The following is a 14,682-nucleotide window of genomic DNA, read 5'->3' as shown; positions in this document are numbered from 1 at the left end:
TAACACACCATCTGTACGTCAGGAAAAGTCTAAGCACTTTAGGAAATTTCTGGAATCTATAGATTAGCTACTTCTGCCTAATTTTTTTTTTAAGTTCTCATTATTTGTTTGCATGCTGCAATATTCAGTGTAGGAAGAAGATACCAAGACTTGTTCTTCAAAACGTCCCTCCTTGGACAGTTGGGCAGGGCCTTAGGGTGGCCTAGATCAGCCCTGGCTAATCTCTGACTCTGGCTTCAACTCCAGCTCTGACTCAGATCAGGTGCTGGCAGGAGGAGGAGATGGCGACCACAGAGGGGGCAGTGGACGGGCGAAGATGGCGGTGAACGTCAGTGACAACTGTGCCGGGGCTGCTGGCACTAAGACTGCGGATGCTTCCTCAAGGCTCCTTGCTGTAGTAAATTTTACATCTGCTGCTTATGCCATGAGAACAACGAAGGTCATCCCCTGGATTGTTTTAAAGTAAAAGCAGTAGAGTCTACAAAGTGTGGGAAAGCTCCGAATGCTCAACAAACTTGTGAAGAATGTAGCACTGTGTTTGGAGAATATTATTGCGATATATGCACCTATCTGACAAAGACAAGAAGTAATACCATTGTGAGAAGTGTGGAATTTGTAGGATTGGTCTGAAGGAAGAATTTTTTCACTGTTTGAAATGTAACCCATGTCTATCCTTGAGTCTCCAAGGACATCCCAAGTGCATTGAGAATGTCTCCAGGGAGCAATTTAGAATTGCCCAAAGGGATATAAAACTGTGCATACCCTTTGATCTACCAATGCCACTGCTAGGTTTATATCCCAAAGACATCCCCAAAAAGAGAAAATTACCTAGTTGTACAAAAAAATATTTATAGCAGCTCTTTTTGTGGTGGCTAAGAATTGGAAATCAAAGGAAAATCCATCAACTGGGGAATGACTAAACAAGCTGTGGTATATGATGGTGATGGAATATTATTGTGCTATAAGAAATGACAAGCAGGATGATTTCAGAAAGGCCTGGAAAGATATGTATGAAATGATGTATAGTGAAGTGAGCAGAACCAAGAGAACATTGTACACAGAGACAGCAATATTGTTTAATGAAGAACTGTGAATGACTTGATTATTCTCAGCAATACAAAGATCTAAAACAATCCCAAAGGATTAGCTATTAGCATACTATCCACCTCCAGAGAAAGAATTGATAGTGTAATTGAACACAAACTGAAGCATGCTATTTTTCACTTTCTTTCATTTTTTCTTTTATACAAGTTTTCTGGTACAAAATTACTAATATGGTAATGTTTTACATAGTTGTACATGTATGACCTATATCTGTTTGCTTACTGCCTCAGGGAGGGGGGAGGGGAGGGAGGGGAGGAAGGGAAGGAGGTATAAAAACTGGAATCCAAAACTATAAATAAAAATGTTTATTATCTTAGAGAGAGAGAGAGAGAATGTCTCCAGGCAGGATTGTCCCATATGTTTGGAGGACATTCATACATCCCGTGTTGTTACTCATTTCTTGCCACATGGGCATCTTCCACACAGAGCCCGTTATGAAGCAATGGTACAAGAAGGCTACAGGTGTCCATTACATATGCACTCTGCTCTAGTTATGACTCGCTATTGGTGACAGTTGGATAATGAAATTGCACAAACTTCAATGCCAACAGAATATCAGAATATGACTGTGGAAATTCTCTACAATGATTGCAGTGCCCACTCTACAGTTCAGTTCTGCGTATTAGGAATGAGGTAGGTGTAAGAGCTATGAGTCATATAATACTGCCCAAGATGGAGGATGTGGAATTCCTCTAGAGCAGCTGTGACCAGCCTCTCTAGACTACACAGGGATGGGGGTTGGGGGGGGGGAGGGTGTGGCTCACCATTGTTTCTGAAATGAGATATTCCTTAGTATTACCATTGAAATGCTGTGACAAACAGTAGTGTGATGTTTGTGGTCACGTCACAACATAAACTCCCACTACAGGGACTCAGTGATCAGTCTCTTAATAAAATTGTCATAATTTTTATTGTTGTGTAAAAATGGAATCTTCCCCATTGAGTGGAAATTCCTTCAATGTTATTTAGGACCCAGATGACATTCTGCTTTGAAGCTGATGTTCATTAGATTATATAATTTCATTGCATTTCCTCTTAAGCAAAACTATGCATCCAGAATCTATAAGTTGTTCTTAATAGAATTGTGCTTAACATTAAAACTTTATAATAAAGGCTGTATTGTAAGACTAGGGTTTATCTTATTGTCTAAATAAACTTTAGAATTTTATACAGCAATCCTTTTTGAATGTGATAAATGTGTATTTTAATGTAACATCGAATAAAAAATTCTTGGCATAAAAAATGTCCATCCTTTTTACCCCTTCCTTTTCCATCACTACCCTACTATAAGACGCATTGCTAGATAAACATGACTGTAGAAACTTTCTAATATTCCTCTCCCTGTCTCATTCTTTTTCCTTTTCAATCCAACCTGAGAATCATCATTCATTGACTCTCCTTAAACAGATGCTTTATCAAGTGACTTCCTTGTCCAAAAACTTGATGAGGTCAAAGATGCTGATGGGAAAAAAGGTGCAGATTATGTTGTATTTTGTAGATAGTATGGTGGAATTGAACAGTAGGGTCTTAGTACACACTTCTGGCTCAAGCCCCCACCCAAAAACTATAGAAAACCCTTTTAATTGGATGGCCTAGCATACTAGCTCCAATACTATACTTGTAAGCACTAGATGATATATTAAAGAAACTGTTCTAAAAAGAGAAAGAAAATCAAAAAATGGCATATACTCAGCAACACTCAACAGGCCCTGTCAGTGCCAGGCACTGGAGATATAAGGATAAGAAATTAAACAATCCTTCCTCTCGAGAAGATTACATTTTAATTGGAGTGACAAAACTGCACATATCAGTAAATATATAAGCATAATAAAAAGTATAAAGATAATAAACACAAAGGAGCTAAATATAAGCTAGTTTGGGAGAGAGAATACAGAAGGTGGTATTTGCAGTGTACCTTGAAGGAAGATAAGAATTCTATGAGGTGGAAGGGTATTCCAGGCACTGGAGATGGCTAGTACAAAGACAGGAGATAATAATAGCTAATATTTACATAATGCTTATTATGTGCAAAGAACTTAACAATTATTATCTTATTTGATCCTTACAATAACCCTAGAGGTAGTTGCTATTATTTTACATATGAGGAAACTGAGGCAAGCAGAGGTTAAATGACTTTCCCAGAATCACATAGGTACTAAGTGTCTAAGGCCAGATTTGAACTCAGGTATTCCTGATTCCACACCCAGTGCTTTGTCTACTTCACCACCTAGCTGCAGAGAGAGAGCCAGTTTGACTGTTGTATAATCAGAACAGGAAGATAGGTTGGAGCCAGGTTGCGAAAGGTAAAGGTAAAAAGAAGAGTGTGTGCATTTTATCCCTCAAGCAATAGGGAGGCATGAAGGAGATTGAGTAGAAGGGTCAACACTTAAGGGAAATCATTTTGGAAGCATTTATATGAGAAGAGAAGAGGCCAGAGGCAGGGAGGCTGACTAGAAAGCTGTTAGAATAATCTAGTTTGGAGGTAATGAGAGTTTATTAAGCACTAACTTTGTGCCAGGACCAGGGATACAAACAGAAGCAAAAAGAAAGACACCTCCAAGGAGTTTTGGTGATACTTGCCATCAAAGATTCTAGGTATTCTATTCTGCCCATTATTTTTACTGTGTAAGAGATAAATTCTGCTCTCAAAATTCTCATTTACCTTTTAAACTACTCAGGAAAGTTTTTTGTGGTTCCATGTTCCCCTCACATCCCACGGGGCCCTCTGTCTCCTCTGGTGTGTATCATTTGTCCTTGTTTGAGCTTTTGAGGCATTTTGATCATAAATTTTTTATCATAAGTGTCTGAACTCATTTACTAGATATGGAAGCCATATTTCTTTCTGTTATTTCTTTTCCTGTTGATTTATCTGCTTATGTCCAAGATCTTTTAGTTTTCTTCTTCCTGAAATCTTCAATGATTTCAATTTTTTCTTCCTTTATTTTCCTTATCATTCACTTTCAGACCCCTTCTTCTCTGTGTTTTCCTTGGGGGCTGGATCTCAAAGGTCTCAGCTTCCTTCTACTCTGGGTGATTCATGGTTCACCAACCTAAGTCTCCTCCCCAAGTGACTTTTGGTCAGAACTAAACTAAGAACTACAAAGCATGCTTTGGTACTGGCTGGCAATTTTAATTGTTGTCTTTCATGCTCCCAGATGCAGCCTTCTGTCATGTCCTCTAGCCAGAGCTACAGGCCTCTTGTGGCATCATCTGGTGCTTATTAGAACTACTACCCTTTGATGACCAACAGAATACCACTACTCCCTGAATATATACCACTTATATACTAGTTGACACTAACCTAGGGGAGTCTAAAGGGTTCCTCTAAAATCGAACACAAAGAGTTAATGGCTCTAGTGACACACCTGACCAGGGGCTCTCCTTTATAATTTAAACAGAAGGAAGATCTTATCATCACCTTTAATGATGACATACTTTCAGTCTTTGGGCCACTTCTTTGGAACCTTTTTTCTTCCTCCATTACTCTATATAAAACTCTCTACTGAGACTCTCTATGTGGATAGAACAACCAAACACCGGATTTAAAACTCAGCTTGGCTACTTTGTAACTGCATGATCCTGGGAAAGTCATTGGATCTCTCTGGACCTCACTTTCTTCATCTGTAAAACAAGGGGGTTAGACTAGATGGTCTCTAAGGTCCGTTTTGGTCTGGACCTATGACAGACCCCTAAGTCTCTCATACTTCTTCTTTTTTTTTTTTAGTGAGGCAATTGGGGTTAAGTGACTTGCCCAGGGTCACACAGCTAGTAAGTGTTAAGTGTCTGAGGCCAGATTTGAACTCAGGTACTCCTGGCTCCAGGGCCGGTGCTCTATCCACTGCGCCATCTAGCTGCCCCTCATACTTCTAATATTAGAGATGGGCATCATTTACTCAAAGGAACACTTCCTATTGGTTGAGAGACCAACAAAGCATACCAGATGATTCCTAGTTTCCTCTTCTTCTACATGTAAGTAAGCTCATTCAAATCATCCAAGGCTGCCATGATGGTTACCAACCTCACTCAGGAGCAGACTGGTTCTTGAACCATTCTTAAGGCACAAAAATCTTCAGGCCATTTCCCTGCTCCTGTTGTGGGAATTTCAAAGAGGGTGGCCAGGAAGAGGGAGGATTTGGAGAGCGAAAGCCGCATCTTCAGTGATGGTGCCAACCAAATGAGTTTGAGAGGCATTGTACCATTAGTTGAATGAGCCAAATATAATAACTCACAACCCAAGTATTCTCTTCAAAATCTATTGGGAAGGAATGAAGCAATGAAGGTTGGAGAGAAAAAAGAACAGAAGTAGGAACTGGACTGAACCCCAAAGCAGAAAGAAATGTGTTGACTTCTTTCTTGGGCACAGAGTAATTCTTTTTTCCTTTAAGACTGTATCTCCTAGGGGCAGCTAGGTGGCGCAGTGGATAAAGCACCGGCCCTGGATTCAAGAGTTCCTGAGTTCAAATCCAGCCTCAGACACTTGACACTTAATAGCTGTGTGACCTTGGGCAAGTCACTTAACCCCCATTGCCCCACAAAAAAAAAAAAAAAAGAAAGAAAAAGACTGTATCTCCTTATCTTTTCCAGTCCAGAAGTATAGTGGCTACTCACAAACTGATCTTAATACTGATATGCTCAGGACATTTGACCTCTTCTGCTTCTGACCTGGGCCAGTTTATCTCTTCCTTAAACAGTCTTGTGGCTCCCTCCTCCTGGAAGCTCACCACATTGATGCCAGCCCTAGTAAAGATACCGTATCTGGTCAGCCCACTACAGTTCAGAACTCCAGAACTTGAAAGATCCTTCAGCTTCTCCCTGTTAGAAGGAATTTTAGGCATATACCACCACAGCCCAAGCTGCCACAGGATAAATTGTGAAGTAGCTAAAGTTTTGTGGGGTTTTTTTAGACTGGGCAAATTTTATCCTTATCTATAAAATGGGAATAATAATCCTTGTACCTCACTGGTTGTTACGAAGAAAGGGCTTTCACTCACATGAACTGATGCAAAGCAAAATGAGCAGAGCCAGAACAGTAAATAGAAATTGCAATATTATTTGATGATCAACCGTGAATGACTTACCTGTTCTCAGCAATACAATGATCCAAGACAGTTTTGGAGTACTTATGATGAAAATGCTATCCATCTCCAGAGAAAGAACAGATGGAGTCTGAATGCAGATCGAAGCATACTTTTTCTTTCTTTATTTTTCTTGGGGGTTTTTGTTTTTGTTTTCTTTCACATGACTAACACGGAAATATGTTTTGCATGACTGCACTTGTATAATCTATATCAAATTGCTTGTCTTTTCAATGAGGAAGAAAAAAGGGAGGGAGAGAATTTGGAACTAAAAGAAATTTAATGAATGTTAAAAATTTTTTACCTGTAATTGGGCAAAAAGTAAAATATTAAATTTTCTTAAAGAAAAACAAAAGAAAGGGCTTTCTAAAAGCCATTTTAGAAATGCAAGCCCAAGCAGTTGATATTACTTCTCACATGTTTTTCTTCACAGTTTTTGTTATCCTTGCTTCAAACCTCCCCACTTGCTTTCTGTTGCCTTTCACTCTCCATTCTCTAGGCACTCAATGCCTTTAAGCAGCTATCTGGTTGCTCAAAGCTAACTACTGAGTCCCTCCACCTGTTCTCTAATCTCCAAAGTCTTGTGATTCAAAATTACTTCCTTCCCCTTCCTACTCACTGCTTTCCTCAAACCCCAACTCCCTCCATTGATTAAACTAATTTAGACTAAGATGCATTTGACTGATCATCCTTAGTTCTCCCAAATTTGTTTACATTTTAAAATGGAATGTTTGTGAAGCTCCTAACTGGTAAAAATGTAAGCTTCTGAAAAAGAAAAAGTAAAGAATTTCAGACAGTTTAGGGAAGATACATACAGGACAGGGGAAACCTTCTTAGGAACTTTTAATCTCACCACTCTAGGCTCCTGACTCTATGGTTAGGTACACCCTAGGGATGAGAGAGGAAGGTGGGTTAACCTAGATTCTGACACCCCAATTCAAAGACCAAAGTGAAAAAGGTTCAATGCTTCAGCATAAGCACTTTCATTTAAAGCTGGAATGAAAACATTGGTTTTGGCTATAGTTGCAGTGGGGCTTGTGTTTAAAGCCATACGTAAAAGGAAATTTTAACTGAGGAGAAAAATGGGGGGATTGTATTAGAGCTGAGGTGAAAGTGCAAGCTTTGATCAACACTGAATTGAACATTCTGTCTACACAATGAGTTAGTTCATTCCATGTCCATCAAAAGAGAGGCTCAGTGCTGTGTAAATGGAAATTTTTAAGATTAAAAAAATGACACTGAGATGTGCCCCTTTTCAATCTGCTTGGGGGGGGGGTTGGAAAATACCATTTCAGTAATTCCCTTTCAGGCTAATTTAATGTAGAAGGGGGGAAGAAAAGGGAAAGGAAAGGAACTGGCTCAGGAAAGTTTCATTTTTGTTTTTGAAACTGGGTCTCCCTATCTATGGAAATCCACCTCACAGACTCAATCCCAATACTAATCATCAGGGAAGCTGTCTGACCAATACAGGTTTATGCTTCTTTAGGTAGCCCCATATCCCTTGGCTCCCAGCAGCTCATCATATTAAACTTTTTTTTTTTAAGTGAGGCAATTGGGGTTAAGTGACTTGCCCAGGGTCACACAGCTAGTAAGTGTTAAGTGTCTGAGGCCGGATTTGAACTCAGGTACTCCTGACTCAAGGGCTGGTGCTCTAACCACTGCACCACCTAGCTGCCCCATTAATGTTACACTTAATGCAGATATCTGATTATCTCAAAACCTCCCCAACTCAAGTGATCCATCAGCCTAAGGCTCTAGGTAGCAGAGATTATGGGCATTAGCCATCATATCCAACAGAGATGGTTATTTTTACATGACCAGTCTTCTCCTCCCTTTCCTCTTCTATTTTCCAATCCCCCACTTCCATACACATTTTTATCTTTCATCTTTTTATGAGCCTACAGATTCAGTCGGCTGGAAACTGGAACCACATGTATTGTGTCTGTCACAACAAATAATCAAGCCTTGTTGGGTTTAGCATCTTTTGTGCATGCTCTGATTTAGGCAGGATGTTGGATTAGCCCGTTTATATAGTACGTGCTCAGCAAGAGTCCAACCCCTCAACAAACATCTGCATCACAGCTGGTCAAGAAGCTAAAGATAGTTGGGCTAGAAGAACTCAAGAAGATGGATTTTAAAGAAAATAATAGGTGTTTTTAATGTATGTCCAGATTTTTTTTTAAATCAAGATAAAACAGAATCTCCAAAATGCAAATATTTTAGGTTAAATAGATTTGGTTTCTTCTGGAATGATGAGAGCGCCCTCTGGTGCTTCTATTAAGAACAAGCATCAGTTTTCTCTAATTTTTAAGTGCCTCCACATCAGCCTTAAAGCTCTGACTCATTTATAGTAATTTAAGGATTTCAAAGACTTTAAAAGAATCATCTCATTTGATCTTCATAACAACCCTTCAAGGTTGTTTTTGTTCAGTGGTGTCTAACTCTTCACAACCCCATTTTGGGATTTTCTTGGCAAAGATACTAGAGTGGCTTACCATTTCCTTCTCCAGCTCAGTTTTACAGATGAAAAACTGAAGCAAACAAGGGTTAAGTTACTTGCTCAGGGTCACATAGTTAGTAAGTATCTGAAGTTATATTTGAACTCATTAAGATGAGTCTCCCTAATCCCAAGCCTAGTGCTCTAATCATTGTACCACCTAGCTAATTCTTCTACCTTTGGTATCTACCTTTCACCAAACTCTCACCTGTGGCTCCAAGAAGCTGTATTATGTGCAGCGGCCACACCCCAGTAAAACTGACTCAGTAGATAAACTAAACCAAGTTGAGGGCAACTGACAGGCCTCAACCAGTTGGTGAATTAGGGGGATATCTATCACAAACATGTGAAAACTTCCTGAGGTTGAATGAGCAGATAATAACAATGCTTCAGTGGCCAAAAAGGCAGCTGAAACAGGTGCTGTAGAGTGCTCAGAGCTTAGTCAAACATCAAAGATGCCAAGGGGAGGAAGCTTTGGATCTAGAGGTCCTTCATTATTTTCTGAACCCCAATATTATGGCGAGCCACCCAATTAACTCTCCCCATATTAATTTTGGCTCCAACAAGTGGATAGAGCATTGGGCTTGGAGTGAGGAAGACATGAGTTCAAATCTGCCCTCATATATTTACTAGTTCTGTGATTCTGAGTCAGTCCTTTAACCTCACTCAGTCTACCTCAGTTTCCTCTTCAGGAGATAGTGAAGGACAGAATGGCCTGGTGTGCTATGGTCTATGGGGTTATAAAGAATTGGACATGACTGAATAACAACAGGAATTCAAAGAGAACAGAGGGAAAAGGGCTTTCTAACCATAGGATATAGCCTGGCCTAAAACGCAGAAGTGAAATTATAAGTACCCCAGTGGATCCACAGTATTTGGCATGTAGAGGGGAGTAAGAGCATAATAAATGGAGTCTAAAAAGCAGGACTTCTTATTGAGATGACCCTGGGAATGGTTGCCAAGGAGCCCACCCCTCACATGTGTCCTGCAGCAAAGATCTAAAAGGAACACCCAGACAAATGATTATCAAGGGGTCCAAATAGAATCTATGGTAAACATCTTAATCCAGTCTAGGACTGTAGAAAAGGGCAGTAGAAACCTGTGCACACTGGGAGAAGCATCCCACCAAAAAGCCAGCAGGAATATAGGGTAGCTTCACAAACAACAGTGAAAGGGAAAATGGACAATGAATCTTCAAAAAAACAAATGAGTGTGAGATTCAACCAAACCAAGTAATTCCAATTGTACTAAGAGGTAAAGCTAGAAGGAGGATACCAAATATGAAAATGGAATACATTTATTCAGTGTTTATGTAATGATTTCTTCACATCATCAATAACAGCATGTTACAAATATAACTCCTGAGAGACAGTTTCTGGGTAATTAATAATCAATTTATTAATTAAACTACCCAGCAATCAATAAATTGAGAGTGGTTTCTCTCAGTATCCAAAGACCTCCAGTGGACATCCTGAGAGCCTCACATATCTTTCTAAAAGGGAATTCCCTTGACAACTGAAAATCAACCCTGATTAGTGGACATTTAATAAGGAAGTGAACTAAAAGTCTTCAGCTTCTTCAACTGAGAACTTGGCTTGATTATGAGACTTGACTACCTCCAGCAATCTGCACAGAAGAATCAAGCTCCATCCAGACCTCTCTGGCTGGTTTTCTTTTTCATGAGCTGGGTCACCCTAAATTCTAATGGAGGTATAATTTCAGGTGTAACCTAAAAGCTGGACAACTAAGGTATTTGATATAAAGAAGTGGAAAAGACACCTAATAAATAAAATAAGAAAAAAGTGGACCAGACCAGACTTGTGGGCAGCAGAATATTGAAAGTATTAAAAGATAGATTTTTAAGATATCTCAAAGTGGAGAAGATAACAAAAATTAGTAGGGAGTTGAGAGGGGGAGAAGGAAGGTGTGGATCTCAAATATTATTCTCTGTATAAGGTTTTCAAGACAACATCACAACTACAATTTTTATGCTTAATTTCTTCTTTTTGTAAAGTCCATGAGGTACACACAAACACACATATACATATGTACAAATTCATACATACATACATACATACATACATACACACATAGCTTAGAAGATGTACATAGACCCTGCTTGGTTTCAATCCAGGTGGAGGATTGGTGAATCTTTTTATAGGCATGCAGGAGAATCATGAGAAAAAAAGTCAACAGTTTGAAAAGCCAAATGGGAAAGGAGATACAAAAGCTGTCTGAAGAAAATAATTGCCTAAGAATTAGGATTGAACAAATGGAAGCTAGTGACTTTACGAGAAACCAAGACACAGTAAAGCAAATCCAATTGAATAAAAAATAGAGGATGATATGAAATATCTCCTTGGAAAAACAGCTGACCTGGAAAATAGATCCAGGAGAGATAATTTGAAAATCATTGGACTACTTGAAAACCATGATCAAAAAAAGAGCCTAGACATCATCTTCCAAGAAATTATCAGAGAAAATTGCCCTGATATTCTAGAAGCAGAAGGTAAAATAGAAAGTGAAAAAAGCCACCAATCACCTCCTGAAAGAGATCCCAAAAGGAAAACTTCCAGGAATATTATAGCCAAATTCCAGAGATTCCAGGTCAAGGAGAAAATATTGCAAGCAGATAGAAAAAAGGAATTCAAATACTGTGGAGCTACAGTAGGATAAAACAAGTTCTAGCAGCATCTACATTGAAGGACTGGAGAGCATAGAACTGGGACTAAAGCCAAGAATCATGTACCCAGCAAAACCACATATAAACTTTCAGAGGGAAAAATGGAACTTCAATGAAAAAGAGGACTTTCAGGCATTCATGATGAAAAGACCTGAACTGAATAGAAAATTTGACTTTCAAATACAAGACCCTAGGGATGAATTAAAAGGTAAATAGTAAAAAGAAATGAGGGGGGGGGCGGCTAGGTGGCGCAGTGGATAGAGTACCAGTCCTGGAGTCAGGAGTACCTGAGTTCAAATCCAGCCTCAGACACTTAACACTTACTAGCTGTGTGACCCTGGGCAAGTCACTTAACCCCCAATTGCCTCACTAAAAAAAAAAATGAGGGATATTAAAAAAATTATACTGTTTACATTCCTACATGGGAAGTTAATACTTCTAACTCATAATATCTTTCTCAGTATTAGGACAGCTGAAAGGAATATACTTAGAGGGCACAGGTGTGAAGTGAATATGAAGGGATATCTGTAAAGCATTTATTTTTGTTTATCCTTGGTTTTGTGGAGCAGGCAGGGTGGGGTGGCTTATGTCTGGGGCCAGATGTGGCCTTGTGGTCTCCTGGGTCCAGGGCTGGTGCGTTGTCCACTGTGTCACCTAGCTGACCCATGATGACATTTTAAAAATAAAGTTAAGGGGTAAGAGGAATGCACTGGAAGAAAGGGAAAGGGAGAGGCAGATTGGGGAAAAGTAGTTCACATAAAAGAAACAATCAAAAGCTTATGGATTAGAGGGGAAGATGGGGAAGGAGAGGGGGGAGTGAGTGAGCCTAACTCTCATCAGAATTGGCTTTAAAAGGGAATAACATACACACTTAAGAGGGGATAGTAATATATCTTGCCCTGTGGGAAGGGGGCAGGGGAAGGGGATGGTGGGGAGAGGCAATGGAAGGAGGGGCAGATTGGGAGAGGGTGCAGTAAAAAGCAAAACACTTTTGAGGAGGTATAGGATGAAGGAAGATAGAAAATAGAGTAAATATCAAGGGGAGGGAATAAGATGGAGGGTAATACAGTTAACAATAGTAACTGTGAAAGAAATGATGAGCAGGATGCTATCAAAAGGACGTATGAAAAATGCAAACCATCAACAGAGATAGAATTGATGGTATCCAAATATAGATTGAAGTATAATTTTATTTGTTATCTCCTCTTTCTAAAGGTATTTTGTCTATTGTCTTTCACAACCTGACTAAAGAGAAGATGTTTTGCATAATTGCATATGTATGACTTACATTGAATTGTTGGGTTTCATAGGGAGGGATGAGGAGGGAGGGAAGAAGAAAATTTAGAACACAAAGTTTTAAAAGATCAATATGAAAAGTAATGATGAGCAGGAGGAGTTCAGAGAAACCTGGAAGGACTTACATGAACTGATGCTCACTGAAAGGAACAAAACCAGGAGAACATTGTATACAGTAACAGCAACATTGTGTGATGAACAATGGTGATAGACTTGGCTCTTTTTGGCAATGCAATGGTAACAATTTCAAAGAACTTCATAATAGAAAGTGTTCTCAACATCCAGAAAAAAGAACTGTGGTTTATGAATGCAGATTGAACCATACTGTTTCTACTTTGGGGCTGTTTTTGTTCCTTCTTTTTTGAGGTTTTCCCCTTGTGCTCTGACTCTTCTTTCACAATGTGAATAATGCAAAAATATGTTTAATGTGATTGCACATATATAATCTATATTAGATTGCTTTCTGTCTTGGGGAGGAGGGAGGAAAGAGAGGGTGGAAGAAAAATTTGGAACTGAAAATCCTATACAAACAAATATTGAAAACTATCCTTACATGTAACTGGAAAATAATAAAATACTAAACAAGAAAAAAAAGACTTCAGGAGGAGTTTATTGCTCCACCCTCCAACTTTTGTGGGTTATTCCTAGAACACCAAGGATCTTAACTGCCAATTTTATAGGAATTGGGGGAGTGAGCCCTTCCACCCACTTCCCACCCCCACCACAGGGATGCAAATTGATATCAGTAGATTGACCAGTATTAAGAAGGTTTTTGGTGAAAATATTAGAATCCACTAGGCAGTCATTCACAAACCATGTCCTAATTCTTTCAAAGTTGTTTGTCTTTACCACATTGTGGTCATTGTATACATTGTTCTAGTTCTTTTAAATTCACTCTGTATCAGTTCATACAAGTCTTCCCAGGTTTCTCTGAAATGATTCCCTTTATCATTTCCTATAGTACGACAGTGTTCTATCATATTTACATGCCATAACTTATTTTGCCATTTATGGGCAATTTATGGGAGTCCCATCAGATTCCCATTCTTTGCCACCTCAAAAAGACCTATAAATATTTTTGTACATCTTTAGTTTGTTTTACTTAGTCACGATCTCTCTTTTAAATGGTAAACTTATAGACAGAGAATACAATTACCTCTCAGATACAAAACTAAAAATTGAAAAGATTAATGACATTTTTCACAGCTTATCAGAGTGTGTAACAAGGCCCATTCCAAACAAATAGATTGTATGTGTATATATATATATATATATATATATATAAATAAATGTATATGTGTGTGTGTGAAAATGAAAAAAGGAAAATAGCAAAAAGGAAAAATAGAGAAACAAAAAAAACAAGTTCCCCTCTTCAAAGAAACTTTAATCTTGACCTAGCTCCCAAAATTTATAGATCTCCCTCCATAGGAATAAATTATCTGAGGAAACTGGAAGTTACTTCCTCATCTTCAGGTGAGAACCAAACTGTTCTGGGTAAAAATTTCCCCTAATTCTCTCAGTGAATAAGGATATCCAGATGAAGTCTAGACAGCTTCCCTTTCCAAAAAGAGTATGCCAATATTAGTCTAGGGATTTCTGCAAAGGTGATCCCCTTGAAGATCCAAGCAAATTTCCTCTTCATCCCTATACAAAAGGACACCCAAAATATCCCCCAGTGGATTCTGGTCCTTCAAAGGCAATGCAAATGATATTCCAGGTTCAATTCAAAAGTAAGAAAAACAAGTCAAGTAAACCCTGACCATGTGTGTGGCTCCCAAAAGGAATCAAGTGTTTGGACTTGATGGGAATCAGACCCTCAAGAGTCAGACAAGGACTCCACATCTAACATAATTTAAAACATCTCTTGGCAGGTTGCCTCAGTGACTATGGTTCCAAATTATGCCCAGAGCATATTGTATGGAAAGAATCATTGGCCAAGTCAAGCCTGGTCCTTTGAGCATGCTAAAGTTTGCCTTTCTTGATGGGTCATATAGAGAATGCACAAAATTCCATGTCTCAGCAGCAGC

The 14,682-nt window shown here is 39.0% G+C and overlaps 1 pseudogene; it reads left to right on the top strand.

Moving 5' to 3' along the window:
- Positions 1 to 281: 281 nt before the first annotated feature.
- LOC122750030 lies at positions 282 to 1,811 on the top strand (annotated as a pseudogene).
- Positions 1,812 to 14,682: the final 12,871 nt, after the last annotated feature.

The sequence above is a fragment of the Dromiciops gliroides genome, chromosome 1, assembly GCF_019393635.1.
Source record: "Dromiciops gliroides isolate mDroGli1 chromosome 1, mDroGli1.pri, whole genome shotgun sequence".
NCBI classification, from domain to species: Eukaryota; Metazoa; Chordata; class Mammalia; order Microbiotheria; family Microbiotheriidae; genus Dromiciops; species Dromiciops gliroides.
The sequence above is the reverse complement of the archived record's forward strand: the minus strand, read 5'-3'. Positions and strand labels throughout refer to the sequence as shown.